The sequence below is a fragment of the Anabrus simplex genome, chromosome 1, assembly GCF_040414725.1.
Source record: "Anabrus simplex isolate iqAnaSimp1 chromosome 1, ASM4041472v1, whole genome shotgun sequence".
NCBI classification, from domain to species: Eukaryota; Metazoa; Arthropoda; class Insecta; order Orthoptera; family Tettigoniidae; genus Anabrus; species Anabrus simplex.
Window position 1 is genome coordinate 783,881,168 of NC_090265.1, and position 16,918 is coordinate 783,898,085.

The following is a 16,918-nucleotide window of genomic DNA, read 5'->3' on the forward strand; positions in this document are numbered from 1 at the left end:
CTATGTTCACCTGGGATTGGCCTCAGAAAGGGCATCTAGTCTTAAAAACGGGCCAAATCCACACACGCGCCGACCTCAAGAAATTAGAAAAAATATATTGGTATAAATCTATGGTGCTGGTGTTGGTGGTACCCCTACTTTTATAGAAGTCTTATTGTCGGGCTGAGTGGCTCAGACGGTTGAGGTACTGGCCTTCTAACCCCAACTTGGCATGTTCGATCCTGGCTCAGTCCGGTGGTATTTGAAGGTGCTCAAATACGTCAGCCTGGTGTTGGTAGATTTACTGACACGTAAAAGAACTCCTGAGGGACAAAATTCCAGCACCTCGGCGTCTCCGAAAACCGTGAAAGAGTAGTTAGTGGGACGTAAAGCAAATAATATTATTATTATTATTATTATTATTATTATTATTATTAGTACCTATTGTTATTATTTCTTCTTTTCACAATGGGCTACCACTCGGTCCAAAATCTCTAGTACAAATGGTGGGCATATTTACATATTTGAATGGAAACTATAATATAATTTTGCAGACTGATTCCATTATTATTATTATTATTATTATTATTATTATTATTATTGCACAAAGTGTTTCGAATAGCTCGAGAGGATGGAAGAGGGGGCAGCGCATCCCTGAGTGGGGGGGGGGGGGAGGTTGCCTGAAAGAGAATACTATCGAACATCGTGTGAATGGAATATTATAATTCGAATTTTGTAGATTGATTCAATTATAATGTTATTATTTTGAATTATTGTCATTACAGGAAATGTTACAAATTTCATATTTGGTCCGTATTGAAATGTACATCAATTTTATATATTATATTATTTATTTAATTTATATATATTATATTGAATAGGTTGATCCTAATAAATTTTGGTAGGCTAATATATAAAATTGATTACAGGAAATGTCTCATATAGCTCGAGAGGTGGGGGAAGAAGGGTGGGGGGTAGGGGGAAGGTGACAGCGTACCCCCGGGGGGGGGGGGCTGCCTGAAAGCAAACACTGCCATCGTACATCATGTAAATGTAATATTATAACTCTTACCATGTCTTTGTACTAATTTCGTCTAGTTAAGTTAGATGTTCATTGTACTTCCTTATCATAGGCTACGAAGGATGAAACCCCTTAAGGCAGCATATCCCCAATCCCTACATCCCGCTATAATTGTTTGGTTTCTTTCTTTTTAGTTTCATAATAGTATATTATCTATTCTATCTGCCCATTCTCATATATTGGTGACCCGTTATGACCCTGTCTGGCAGACGGTTATATTGACAGCAACGCAGTACGTAGCAGACACCACGTCTGTGCGCAGCGGAAGCGCTGTGTCAGAAGCCGCGTTGTGGTCGAGTAGGTCAGTTGGGTACGCTGCTGAGCGCTTTGAAACGTACAGTATAAACACGATACCGTAGAGAAGAAACCAGAACTTGCAGATTTGACTCCTGTATTCTCAGGTGCATTTCAATACCAAGCTTCCTTTGAACATTGGATGTGGGTGGTGCCATCTTGGCGTCAGACATCCACTCTTTGTGCTTCATATTACGTCACGCGGCAGTTGTCATCCTCCAGTGGAGATGCAACGTGCATCTGAAGATTGTGTCATACAGGTTGTTGACAAATTAAACGCTTTGAATGTGAAGAAGACAGCCTCCAACAACATGATTGATGTACGGGCCTGTAACAAACCGGTTGAGAGAGTAAGTGTTTTGTAAATTATGCACTTAATTTACTGAATTATATTTATCGCATTTTAACTATAGCAACATGCCTCATGGTATCGACTGATCGTTGTAGTAAGGTTAGGTAAAGTTATAATACGGCGCCTCGCTGTCTTGGTATTGATTGATAAGTATCCTCGTGGTTATTGCATGATGCATGCGCGGGATATGTTTATTGCACGCTATGTTGGCACGAGAAATAGAATACAGTAAGCTTACAGACATGGGGCATTACCGTATGCTCTTTAGTTTAGGTTGTTTTTCTGTGGATTCGATTTTAATTGATATGTTGATAGTAATAACGAATACTTTGTTTATTATTGAATGTTATCACTATTATTTAGAATATACCGGCAACGAATGACAGCATTGAAGAATAAAAGATTCCGTTTTATCTAATGTAATGGTACCGGTTACCATTACCCTGTACCGGTGAACTTGGAAAATATCATTTTACAAGGCAAAATCGAAGGCAGTAGAACACTAGGAAGAACAGCAAGTAGGTGGATAGATCAGGCGAAGAATATCACTGGTATACCACTTCAGATAGAGTTATGAGGTCACGACGCTCAGTAATGAGCATAACGACTAATGATGATGATGAATGGTACCGGCACTTATTTGTGAGACACTTATACTGTAAACCTTATATATTTCCATTGAAGAGGGCAATTATACAGTAGGGACACTCGCTACGAATAAATAAAAGAACTTATTTATCTTATCAGTTTTATTTTTAATTTTTGTACTGCTATCCTGAGTATTGTTTTGCCCTAAGCTCTACTTCAAAATAATGCTGAGGTAGTTCCATATTTTAAATCATTGTACATTCAGAGGCGTTCTACTCTTCAAATTTTTCAGGAACTTTCACGAACGCACTAGACTATATTTTAAGACAGCGGCTGTCATAAGTCCTGCTATCAATAGTTCGTGTCTTTGTCATAGTTACCAAATGTTGAAGTAGGCCTACCAGTATTTTATCTGTTGGTCAGACGCTAAGATTAACAAGGAAGTCTTTATTTTTATTGATGTAGTAAAATAGCACACTCAAATTTCAGGCTTGCCCTTTACTAATAGTTCTACTCGTCATGTTGCTCTTCACCGTCATCATCTCTGTTGTGATCTCTGTAGATGTCAGTGCTACTGAACAATATGAGACACAAGTGTAAATGCCCTTGTCCTAGTGTCGTCATCATAATCATCCCTTGTGCTGTCATTAGCACTTTCTAGAAAAATAGTTCAGCATAAAATCATAACATAGGTAACAAAGCACTTTTTTGTCATACATTTAAGCACATAGAAAAACTTACCTATTAACATTATGACAAACATCTTAAAAATAAAATGAAATAGTACTGTGAACTAGGAAGTGAACCAGTGCAGGATTTTAGATTTGGACTGATGAGATCATAGTTACAGTGTGCAATATACAAGAATGTACCCAGTACTTTGTATTAAGGTATTTCTTTTGAATTTAACTTGCAAGCATAAGTGTAGAATTTACTATGTACAGCTTTTGTTGCTACACTCTGACAGATGGATTGGTACCCATCATCTAAATTGTCCTCATGCTCATCATGAAAGGAACAAAAAAATGGTTTGACTTAATGTTACAGTACTAGTACTCTAAATATTAAACATATGCATCCATCATTAAGGAACTGGAAACTAGGAAACAAATACACAACATTATAAATGAGAAAATTTTATGTTACTTTGGCAATGTAGTAAGAAGAGACAACTTTAAGGGCAAATTAAATGGCAAGAGACTCGGAGGCCAAATTCCTAGATGCTGGTCAGCACAGATTTGTTGATACACTGGAGAAGGATTGTATTGTAGGCAACCAGACGAGTTGGCCGTGCGGTTAGAGACGCGTGGCTATGAACTTGCATCCGGGAGATAGTGGGTTCGAATCCCACTGTCAGCAGCCCTGAAGATGGTTTTCCGTGATTTCCCATTTTCCCACAGGCAAATGCTGGGGCTGTACCTTAATTAAGGCCACAGCCGCTTCCTTCCAAATCCTAGGCCTTTCCTATCCCAACGTCGCCATAAGACCTATCTGTGTCGGTGCGACCTAAAGCCACTAGCAAAAAAGAAAAATGTATTACAGGCAGTCATGGCACTCATGACGAAAGGGTATGGAGTGAGGAGGAAAATGTTAAAACGGTAAGAAATACACTTGTGTCAATTGAATTAGAGATACTTGGCTAGTAGTGTGTAGCACCCCGGTGATGGTGACGATGCAGCAGTGCATCAACTCCAGAAAACACCGGAAGCATTGGTGAGCCATACTGATCCATGATTGTTACACAGCCTCCCATAATCTACTAAGATTGTGAAATATGGTCCAGGGCATGAACATCCCTCTTAACAGCATTCCAGATGTGTTCAATGGGATTGAAATCAAGGCTCCTCTGGGGCCAGGCAAGCATCTTCACATCTGTGGAGTGCCTATCGAATCAGACAGCCATAATTCGGGAGTTATGGGTGGAACATTGTCTTACTGTACATTTAACCACATAGGAAAACTTACCTTCTAACATTATGAAAAACATTTTAAAAATAAAATCAAATAATACTATGAACTAAGAAGTGAACTAGTGCAGGATTTTAGATTTGGACTCATGAGATTGTATAGTGGTTACAGTAGGCTGTGCCATATACAAGAATGTTCCCAGTACTTTATATTAACCTTTTGAACTCCAGTACCCTTAGCGTATGCATCCTGCTCCACTCCACTACAGCACTATGAAGAGCTGTAGGAAGTGAACACTGCAAAAGAGTCTAATGCAAATATAATTATATTTCATTAAATATATTTACAGTTACAGTGTTGAGGGATTGTTCCTACGTGATGCTTTATATCCACAAATTTTTTGGTGAATAACACCACAGGCAAATCAGGATCTCCACTCGCGCCATGGATTTGGAGGAGCATCACCACTTCCAATTTCATTGTCACTATCACTGATCACATTTATTATATTATTCACTATTAAATCATCCTAGTCACTTGTTGCTTCATCAACACCACAAACCTACTACGCTGGCATAGCAGGGGCTTGCCGGCGGACTTGAGGGAAATAAAATACCTCTCACGGACTAAACACACACCCCCTTTGGGTCGGGGACGCACATGTAGAATACACCCGCGGTACCCCCTGCCTGTCGTAAGAGGCGACTAAAAGGGGCGACCAAGGGATGATTGTCTTAGAACCACGAAACTACTTGTGATTAGTACCGCCATGCAGGGAACACCATGGGTTGCTTTTACTTGCTCGTTGTACCATTATATTAGGTACTGAATAGGTTTGTGATTAGTAACACACAGGAGCACCGTGCGGTCGGCTTTTGCAGTACCTGTGATTAGTACCAAGATCATGGGATGATAGCTACCAGGGTTCTGCCTTACCTTTGTTTAGTACCCACTATATGAGGAACACTATGGAATAGTGCAGGTCCCTGTGGTTAATACTCTTATGTGATGAACATCATAGGTTTGCGTTGCCTGTAAATAGCGCCGCAATCTGAGAAACACCATAGGTCTGTATTATATGTCGGATATCATAACCTGTGAGTAGTACCATAATGTGTGGGACACCGTGAGTCTGTGCTACTTTTGATTAGTACCGCAACATGACAAATACCATGGTTCTACTTTCCTAGTGATAAGTACCGTGTTATGCTATAGCAGCAATCCCTTGTTCAGTAATAGGCTACTATTGTTTTACGTAGGTTTCTGTGAATGTAAGGCATTGTGGGTCGCATCCACTGATTGTTTTAAATTCATATCATCCATTCATTCTTCGTCCTCATGTTTTAAATTCTGGTCATTAGAGGATTTTGGAGTTTTAATTTGTCATTCCATTTTGTCTCATTTCGTACCATTAGGGGCCGATGACTTCGATGTTAGGTCCCTTTAAACAACAAGCATCATCATCATCATCATTATCAAGCTTCATCAAAGTCACTATCATTGTCCACTAACTGTTCTAAAATATCAACATCCATGAACGATGATGAAGCAGAAGCCATGTTTACATTCAATCATCATCATTAAACTTTCATAAACATTTGAGAATAACAGGTGTTACAAAGTCATTCCAATTCCCGCGAATTATAGTAAATAGGGAAAGGTGTTCTCTTGGAGACCGTTAGATTGCTCTACTATCCTGGAATACAGCAAGTTGTCGTACAAGCGCTGAAAGTACAAGCTATTGTCATGTTGAGTGGGACTCGACTTTGGAGTGCAAGTCTAATATTTTAATGTCGAACCCCACTCGACATAGTAGTGCAAAATGTTAAACCCTTTCTTTTGAATTCAACTTACAAGTTTAAGGTAAGAAATAGAGGTGAACATGATCTGCCAGTATGTTCCTGTCATGTTTGCCAGTGATAGACATTGTCAGATGTACAAGGGGTCCTGCTTCATCCCTTGTGAACAGTCCCCATACGAGGATAACACCACTACAGACTTGAAATGTACCCCACTGGCAAGAGGGATCCATTGCCTCATGGTTGACGACATACTTGTACCCAACCATTGGGATGTACGAACTGGTACCATGACTCATCTGTCCAGGCAAACTTTTTCTATGCTTCTAGTGTCTAATGGCTGTGCTCCTTTGCCCATGTCAATCGTGACAGGTGTTGTGCAGAGGTGCCCTGCTAGGACGCTTTCTTCTGTACGCCATGGTGAGTAGATGGTTCTGGATGTTATGGCAATTGATGAGTGATCTGCTGCACTGTGGTCCGTTTATGCGCTCTTACAATTTGAGCTAGGCGACGACGGCTCCTGTCGTCAGCACGTTTTACACCACAACAGTTAACTCTTGCGCCAGTAGTTATGCCTGAATCCACATACTCATGGTACATTCTTGATAGGGTGGCCGTTGGAGAGCCCAGTGCCTGCACGACTTCAGAGATGGAGTGGCCCATACGCCTGGTGCTGACAACCTGGCAGTTCATTGTAATGGTCCGTATTGACTCTAATTCAACTTCGATTTAGAGGTAGTTTCTGCCATTCAATACTTCTTAATTATCTTATATTCACATATAACTAACACTTAAAATACACTTCCATCTTAGGACATGTTTTGTCTCTTTGTGGAGACATCTTCAGCTAAAAGCATACAAAAATGACACAGACAATAAAAAAATGCATTCAAGCAACTTTAAAATCCTTAAAAACTTGTTAAACACTGATAATATGATTATTATTATTATTATTATTAATATGATTGTTGTTGTTATTATTATTATTATTATTATTATTATTATTCCGAGGTATCTGTGGAACAGCAGAGGTGAAAGAAGGTGCCGGGGTGAATGGGTCTAACTGCCAAATCAAAGTTAATATAAAACTTTAACAAGGTTATATTTTCTAAGTTTTAACAAACAAGAAAAACAAAACTTTAACAACAATAACAACGGTATTGCAATTTAGAACCAAGACTTATAAGGATCCAAGATTTCAACCTTTAAACATTCTTGGGGTAGCAAGCCCTAATTTTACAATTCTGAGCTCCTAGTTCAACTTTAAGCCAGCAACAATTTTTTCAAAAGGGCAGAAAACCCCCAATACATGGAGTGCTTGTTCACAATTGGAATATCAAGCCTCCCTAAGGCACTTTTACAACACAGGAAAAGAGCTGACACGCTCTCAGTCTTCCACGCCTATTCGAGGCAATAACAGACTATCCAGTTACTTGCCATCAAGGCACACTTACAAAAATGAAACGGGAGTATCTTGTACCCAACCTACTGGGCCTAAGCAGAGAAAGAACAGGTTAAGTAAATGGCCTGAAATACAACAGGCACTAGGCCGATGAATCAGGGGCTATTCCCAAACTATAGAGGTGACTCGTATAAGAATTATTTAAGACATTAAGGAAGAGAAGAAAATCAGCTACTAAAACGTAGTCACCTCAAACCAAAATGAAGGAGAGCTTGAGAGGGTAAAGCACTCTCTATCCCCGATGTACAATTAAAGATATTTACATAAGCCGGCAGAAATTTACATTACAGAAAGGTAGGTTACATGGCAAAAGTTTCGGACCTTTCCCGCGGGTTAAACTGCTGAGCTAGCAAGAAATAAGGATGTTAAATGGCCATTACCTTACTGAAGACTTGCTGCCTGCTGAAAGAGGCGCCTCCCACCCACTGCTTTATAACTACATACTTAGTTAGACATAGATTAAGTAGCCGAGAGATGAGAAAATCAACAGTTTATAAACCCTCGGGGAAAGTTCGAGACCTTTCATGAATAATCAAGACACACTCCCAGGTTTTTATTGGCTACATTGAACAGTTACGCACCAAATCGAAGAAGAAGCCGGTGATTGGCTGAAAATTAATTACAGAAATTCTGAATTGGCTAAATTCGAAACTGGTGGAAAGAAAGATAAATATTGCCAACCCACAAATGAATGAACGAAATTTAGTAAATAAACTTATGAATACAAAATTTCTTCAAATAAAGTTCCTTCACTTCGCACCAGGGTGCATGATCATAGTTTTTCGGCAGCGACATCTATGAGAGAATGTCCAAACTTCTAGATAAATAGTAAACAAAAACAAGTCGAAATTCACACAGTGACATCTTCAGAGGAAAGGTTTAAGTAGATCCCGTTTAAGTTCAGTGTTTCTCCAGTAGAGGAGTTCCAATTGGCGCAAGATTTAAACGTGCGGCGTAGAGGTGTTCCTCCTGGTACTATTATTATTATTTCAGATGTAAAGTGTTTTTGTCCTTGGTACATGATACAAGATGATGTTCGGTCTTAATTAGATGAAAATGAAAAGCTACTGAGCAATTTGGAAAGAACACTTATTGAAGATGATGGCCAGAAAATGACTGACTGAAGTAGTCCAGTGAGACTGTAAAAAAGAGAAGAAGAAAAATAGAATAAAGTTTCAATATATATATTTACAATTTGCTTTATGTTGCACCGACACAGGCAGGTGTTAGGGTGATGATGGGATAGGAAGGGGCTAGGAGTGCAAAGGAAGCAGCCGTGGCCTTAATTAAGGTACATTCCCAGCATTTGCGTGGTGTGAAAATGGGGAAAACCATCTTCAGAGCTGCCAGTTACAAATGGAGGATAGGAAAGAAGAGAAAACAAAATCTCAAATTTATGACTTTTGGATCTAATGACATTGATAAGGTATTCAATAGCAGTTTCATTGTTTTTAGTTTATATAGTCAAAATAACTTATCAAAAGTTACTACGAGTAGGTGTAGATCCCTCTGTGGCTCAGTGGTAGATTGTCGACCTCTGGATCTCAAGATCACTAGCTCAAACCCAGCAGAGGTAGTCGGATTTTTGAAGGGTAAAATAAAATCCATTCAGCACTCTATGTCATATGATGTCTGCAACTAAAAGGTCTCTGGTGATGCATTTGGTGTTTACCTAACGAAATTAATGGAAACTTCAGCCTTAGATTGCCTAAGAGAGATCCAGTTTACTCTGCCATCTGGTAGGGTAAAATATAATGTCACAAGTGATGCACAGGCAGTCTGAAGAGTGTCAAATTAAACTGCATGCAAATAGTAACTGAGATCATGCAAATAATAATAATAATAATAATACAGATCGACCAAGGGTGCCATTACAAAAGACCTACACCAGACGTCTCCATAGGTCATACACAATTAAATTAATTTTAATAATAACAGTGTTATGACCTGGCTGCTTGCTCGTCAGTTTCAATGTTCCATTGTACTCTTGCGCCTACTAGATGGCAGAGTAAACCGAATCTCTCTTGGGCGTCTATGGCTGAGTTTTAATTAATAGAGTTTTCAGCCTTCAGGTCCAAGTTCAGATATTGCAATGCTATGTTATGCTGTTTTCCCTCTCCTTCTGTATGGTTTTGAAGGCTGGATGCTCAGCCCTTTGTTGGAGAGGCAGATGGAAGCTTTCGAAATGTACTTGTACAAAAGAATGCTTTGAATATTGTGGGTAGAAAGGAAGGCCAATGAGGAAATCCTCAACTTGTTAAATAAGAAAAAAGAGCTTCTAGCAACCATCAAGGAGCACAACCTGAGGTATATTGGGTACGTCATGAGAGATGAACGATATGAACTTCTCTAACTCATCATCAAGGGGAAAATTGAAGGGCGATGATCTGTGGGGAGACAGAGAAATTTCTGGCCTGAAGACTTGCTGTGCTGGTATGGACAAACTTCTGTTGGAATCTTTTGAGTCTCTGTTTTGTGCAGGGGTAGAAAAAAGTAGAAATAATTCAGTAGCCAGCACCTTTTTATCAGGAGCCAGCACATTTTTTGCAAATAAACAGTACAAAAACCACAGGTTAGACTAGGATTAAGCTATGTATTGTTTTTGAAGTGTGTCCCTAAGTAGTCTAGTCTATCAATTCATATAAGAATGGAATAGAAACAGTTTATATTTTAAGAAATACTAACCCAAATAGTCACCAGTCGCCTTCAAAGTCAGCATCTTTTGAAATTATACTACACGTGCCTGTTTGATTTCCCACCAAAATACCAACGATCAATACATTTTGTTGCATCAAAGTCCTTTATAGATGGTCCATTCAAAGATATCATCATGAGATCACTTAAGTTCTTCACAGTAAGCTTGGTTCGCAGTTTGTGTTTAATTATATTCATTGTACTGAACCCTCGCTCACATGATGAGGTCGATACAGGAATTGTTGCCACTATACTGAGGAGCTTTCCTAAAATCGTAAATCGTCCTTTCATAGTCTGCGATTTTTCAAGTAGATCACTCAGTGGAAGATCTTTCCCGACTATTTTGAACTCGTACCACTCGCTCAGTATGTCTTCTACGTTGTTTTCCTCAATTTGAAGGTGTTTTGAAAAATGAGTGGCAAGAAGCTGTATTTCACTGTTGCCATAATTTTCCAATTGTTTTCCTGAAGGCCAGGAATATGTGTCAAAAACACCAGTGGCACTTTGAATATCTTCATTTTGAAGAAATGTGTATTTCAGGAAGTTAATCCCACTTGCCAAAATATGTTCCCTGTCTGTCGTGAAATTCTTATCCGACACACCTGATAACTGTATTCCATTGAAAACTCCTGAAAGTGTTGTAGCAGAAACAAATTTTTCTTCCATTGGGCCCTTGGTGTTCTGAAGTTGCTGCAATGAATTAATTGCATTATTTACATGCACTCTTACCTGACTTAAAAATCAGATCATGCCTCTGAAATACAAGTGAAAGTCTTTTGAATATACTCAGATAATCATACAAGAAGTGAATTGTGATGACAAATTTGAAGTCCTTGATCTTCTTTAGAAGACCTTTGGCCGTGATTCCTTCTTCACCTTTCCTTTCAGAAATATTCTCTAAATGCACCACTAGGCATTCCCAGTCTTTGACAACTGCATGCAAAGCATTTAATTTGCTTGCTACCCATCTAACTTGGTGTAAGTACTGCAATTTAGATATTTCACACTCCAGTAACTCCGAAATTTTCTTCAGTTCGCGAAGTCGTTTCGGCGAATGTCGATAAAACTTGTATAGTTTCCTGAGTATAGAATCAATTTCATCAATGATTTTAAGTTTCACATTTTTCACTGAGTGAAGAACGGTGAGTTGGAGTTGATGTGCAACACAATGAACGTTTACCAAGTTCTCAAGTTTTTCAGATATTTTTGTTACCAAACCATTAGAACAATAGAGTAAAATAATATATTATTATTGGTCCACCTTTTCAATACAAAATGAAAATTACATAGGGACTAGTTTCGACCTAGTAATAGGTCATCATCAGCCTGAAGTAAATTAAAGCGTAAATATCGAAGAAAGACATAAACAATGTAAACACAAGTACAGTCTTTTTAAAGGTACATACCATGTGGGAATTTGAGTAGAGATATATTAAAAATAATAACTCTTCCAATTGACGAAGCACTGAGCGGAAGTTATGTAAAGTTCGGTGTGCCGTATATTATAAAAGACCACTGTGCACTAAATGATGTAATAAAGAAGAAGAGTAGGTTGAATGCTGGCTTCTTCTTAGCTGTTGTATATTCGAAGAAGATTACGTCGTATTTTGTAAGGTATTGAAAGACGTCAAAATACATGGATGTTGGAAAGGCTCTTCATTTTTTGGAACAAGGCAATTGTTGCGCGAGGAGGCTTAGGAAACCAGAGAAGCGCTATATTATGTTAAAAAATAGAGATCCTTAAAAAAAGTTCCATGCGTCGTATAAATTGTGGAAATGGAAATCGAAAAAACTTGGTTCTTAAGCGATAATGTTGTTCATTCAGAGATCAATTGAAAATAAAGAATCGTAACATTGTCTTCTCAAGATGTTTATAAAGTAGAATTAATAGACGATGCGAAGTATGATACTAGGAGAAAGCTCTTCTGCTTCTGGAATCTTGAAGGACGATGGATGTTTCACGGGGTGGAATAACATATATGGAGTTAAATAAAGGTGGATATAAATTCGCATTTCAATGCGGACCATAAATTTGATTCTGAATAAAAGACAGTAAGATTTTTTTTTAGCTGAAGAGAGAAACGGAGGTAGGTAAGGATGAAAGGAAAATTTTTGAGGAGGTGAAGGAAGGAAAATAAAGGTATGAGATTTTTTTTTTTTAGCTGAAGAGAGAAACGGAGGTAGGTAAGGATCAAAGGAAAATTTTAGAGGAGGTGAAGGAAGGAAAATAAAGGAATGAGATTTTTTTTTTTTTTTTTAGCTGAAGAGAGAAACGGAGGTAGGTAAGGATCAAAGGAAAAATGTTTGAGGAGGTGAAGGAAGGAAAATAAAGGTATGAGTTTTTTTTTTTTTTTAGAACACCAATCATACATGGTGCTCCATCACTTCCTATGCTGATTAGTTTTGTACCTGTGAAGAGACCTCCAAGCCCTAACTGAAGCAATTCTGTTTCCAGAGCTTCCATATAGCCATCACTTGTTGCATCCTCCAATGACACAATAGAAAGAAATGTCTCCTTCACCTTATTTTCTTTTAAAAAACGAACGTAAAGTATGAGCTCCTCATCATCAGATTTATCTGTTGATCCATCGAGTAAGATACTGACATATGAACTTCCCTTAACCCATTTATGCCCAAGAATTTTTTTTTCGAATTTTATGGTTTTGACTACTGGAATCAGTTTATTTATGTCCAAAAAACGCCCCGAAAATTGTTTTTAAAATATTTGTTGTTGTTGTTTAAAAATTACAGCATGGGTCGTAAACGACCCACTGGGCATGGACCCCAGGGGCATATCTTCAACATGGGCTTTGGCTATTTACATGTTTGGGTTCATCATGGTATATTTTTAATGATAAAAGAAGAACAACTGGTGTATTTTATGACTCATTATTAGTGAAAAATGAAAATGACACTCTACTACAGAGAAAATGTTAATAAGAAGTTGCTCTCTACTAAATGCCATAAAAAGGAATCTCTCCTACAAATGTAAAGAGTATCAAAATATAACATTAACATTAATAATATAAAATAGACTATCAGTCGAGTTTCCTAGTCAGTCTTACACATTCCTTTGAATACTCAGTACTGAAATGGCACAACAGGCTTTGGGATCATTATTATAAAACATTTTGTCTTGCATAAAAAAACTGAATAAGTCAAAATTTTAAGCTACGAAGCTAAAACCACGTTCTCATTTACACAGTGCACTTTACTTCTTGTGGAATTCTCCAAAACAATAATGGTGTAAGGCAACAGCACATCTTTGGCATGCTCGGACAGTTTTACTTTCGCAGACGCGACGTCGCCGGGGCTGATTGTCCACCAGAAGATGACTACCGTGGCTTTCCTGCAGGGCTTCAGTCACTGGTGCACTCGTGTTAACATTGCGAGGAGGGGTTCCATGCTTCTCTAACAAGCTGGTCACAGTGAATCGTCGGAAAGCCAAGGCGTCAAGCTTCATGCCGTGAGATTTCGACAAAATCCAAGCATTGCTCATCACAACGTCTAGAAGCCAGAGCAGACTTGGCATATATCATATTTTGCCTCTTATGCTGATGCGGAAAGTAGATACATTGTCCGTTTGTTCTACTCCTCCCATGGTCTTGTTGTACTTAGAAACAAAATGTGGCTGAGGTATCTTCACAGGTTTTTTTCTGTGCGAATGAGTACCGCCCAGCTTCTCCAACAGGTTCTACGCCATGCTCGTTTGACAGGATGTTCACAACGTTGTTGTCTTTCCATGTCACAGCCACTATTTGATCTTCTTTATCAACTGCACTTTCAAAGTATCCCCTTTCTTTTTTTATTCCTCGTCTTCTTTTTGTCTGGCAATGGCAGCCGTCCATCCGGTTAGCCCAAACCGTGCCAGTGCATCGCATTCCTCCTTTTTAACTCCGACAACAACTTTGAGCAAGTAAAAAAATGTATCGCAGTAAAAAGAGAAGCATACACTGGGTAAAACTTAGACAAAACATTGCAGAATTTCAAAACAACGCTTTCCGCTAAGTCAACATCTTTAGAGCATTTTTCGTTAGCTTTTGCACCTTGATAAATAGTCTTGTGCTTCAGTCCCTAGTTGTGACCCACCCATTTTGTTTGGATTGCAGCAATCATCTTCGTCGCCCGAATAGGCTTATCATCCGGTGGAGTGATAAAAACATCTACTAATGTTCCAGGAATATCGCTGGCAGTCAATACCTCAAGCTCTGACAGAATTTCAGCAGTAGTTAAATTTTTTCGCCTGAAAAAGACGAAATAAGTATTTAAAAACTGTAATTTGCTAATTAGTTACTGAATGGACGACTTAAATGTGCTCCGAATAGTGGATATTGTTTCAAAAACACTAATTTAGAACATTTTCCGCCAATCCCTTGTGTTGTAACCATCTAAATGCAAAGATGCGCTAAAGTACTATTGCTCTGTGGTTTGTGCCCAGCGGGTCGTTTGCGACCCACACTATGTTATTCGTGGTGTATTGTTAGAACGAACTGACATATTGAAATATTAAAGGCATCTAAAGATGCGTCAGATATCCCCAAACAACATCAACACACTGAACACTACAATTTAAAACTTTTAACCACTCTACTTACCAATAACGGCGAGAGCGCGATGCAGGTTCCACCATGACTCAACTAGCTGCCGCGCAGCATCTGCGTTTTGGCGGGAAAACTGCTCCAACCAAGATACGGCAGTGCGGGCAATCTTACTACACACACTAAATGTGCTATCAACGCGAAACAACAAAAAAATACGCTCGGCAGAATTTTTTCTTTCGGGTGGGTCGCAAACGACCCGCTGGACATAAATGGGTTAATTTTACATACCAAATCTTCACGAAGATCTGAGGCAATGTATGAAATAAATTCTCTGCATTGTTTATCATTCACATACTTCTCAGAATCAGTAACATTCAACTTGCTCAACAATGCAACCAAACTTTCAAAATCAGTGTAGGGTCTGTTATTTTTTGCAATATGGTAAGATGCCATGAACAATGCGTTCATATGCTGTAACATATTAGCATCCATTTTCTTTACACACTTAGCTAAGGGTGCACATTCGGGATTTTTTTTTGAAACTTTCAGCCTCCTGACACTTCGAGTGAGGATAGGATTTTTCGTGTTTTTTAAAAGTTTCCAGTTTAAAGGGTCCTGAAAATCCGGATACAACTTTAGAATTTTGGTCGGCAATACTAGGAAATTTACTGCATAATTCACACTTCGCAGTTCCTTCCTCATAGCGCAGCCACAGTAGTAATTCAAGCTACGATTGCTGAAATTTCCGTTTGCCAGACTGAAATTTCGACGTATTTTTAATGTTTGACTTATTGTTTTGAACACCACAAATTTCACTCTGGTCATTGTCGTCCTGAACACTACAATGGGCACTTCCATCAAGTGTTTTCTCACATTTACTCGCTTCTGTATCACTTTGTGTTACATTTTACTTACGAAGAAATCTGAAAGAGTACACTGTTTTTGACTCGCATCAGTCAATTTGTGCGGCTTTGTTCGTTTCATTTTCCCAATTTTCTGAAGTATAACACAGAAACGTAAAACACGTAATAGACTACAATAAATCACCAGTTAAATGGCTTACGAGTTCGCGGGCTTCGATGTCTGATGCAACGCTGCCAATTTTCCGCCGCCGCACAGGAATGAAAACAACCGTATTATTTTCTAAAGTGCAAACCGTTCAATACAAATATGCTGTAATTAAATTAAAAGTGAAAATAGTGTTCAGTGAAAATACAAGAATTGATAAACCGTCATTCTGTATGTTTTAAATGCAAAGAATGAATTCCACGGGAATTTATCAGCACTGCTTTGACGGCAATAGTTTAGGAACGGCTAGGTTGGCTATTCTAGTTACTTTTGTTCTAGCGCCTGACATTCAGGAGCCGTCATCGGCTGAAATCGCGCATTGTCGTCGTGGTAGGATATTTACATACACCCTTCCCTTTGCTTGACCTTTTCGAAACTAAGGTTTTTAACTTTCCTCGAGCTCAGAGTATTAAGGAGTATTGGGAACATAATTATACTGTAGGCTCACGCTGACAATGCTACTGCGTGCCCAGTTTATTATCACTTCTAATGCTACTTCGTACACATGCATCATTTCTAACATCCTAAACAGAAAATAAGTGGCTAATACTATTAGAAATATTACAAATATTCACATTATCATATCGTTATGGCCAGTGCTGGATTAAGGTGTTTGGGGGCCCTGGGCTATTTAAAAATGTGGGGCCCCTTCTTCGTAACATCACCTAAGACTAGCATACTGAAGTCGTTATAGAACTACTTGCACTTAAAATTAATGAATAGGGAAGTATTGAAATAGACTACTATTTTTCTCTGCTTTTCATGTTAATATTTCATAATGTCAAAACATATTTTACATTTGTCTCATCATCACTATCTAATCGACATACAACACAGAACTTACGTTGTTTGGCACCACTAGGATATTTTCTATCCATTTTACAAAAACATTACAGTTGTAACTTACGAATGGTTCAATAATCAGAGGTGAACTGGAAGTTCTCTTCCTGATGCAAAGATATAGTATAGCATCCGAATTCCACCGTGCTCCGTGCTTCCCCTCCCGCTCACTTCATAGAGCTCTTCACCCCCTTTCCCGTCTGGCCGTACTCGCAAGCTGCCAGATTTAAATTTTCGTCAACAATAACCTTTACAATAACTACAGTGCGTAAGTAGCGAGGATTCGTGCGGTGGTGGTGGTGGTGGTGGTGA

At 38.7% G+C, this 16,918-nt stretch overlaps 1 protein-coding gene across 2 annotated transcripts in view; it reads left to right on the forward strand.

Annotated features, from left to right (window-relative positions):
* Positions 1-1,570: 1,570 nt before the first annotated feature.
* LOC136857516 (coronin-2B) overlaps positions 1,571-16,918 on the forward strand; it is a 252,436-nt gene continuing 237,088 nt past the window's right edge. For both annotated transcript variants that reach the window (XM_067136227.2, XM_067136229.2), the window contains exon 1: positions 1,571-1,704. The gene's annotated coding sequence lies outside the window, so the exon portion shown is untranslated. The remainder of the gene's footprint in view (positions 1,705-16,918) is intronic.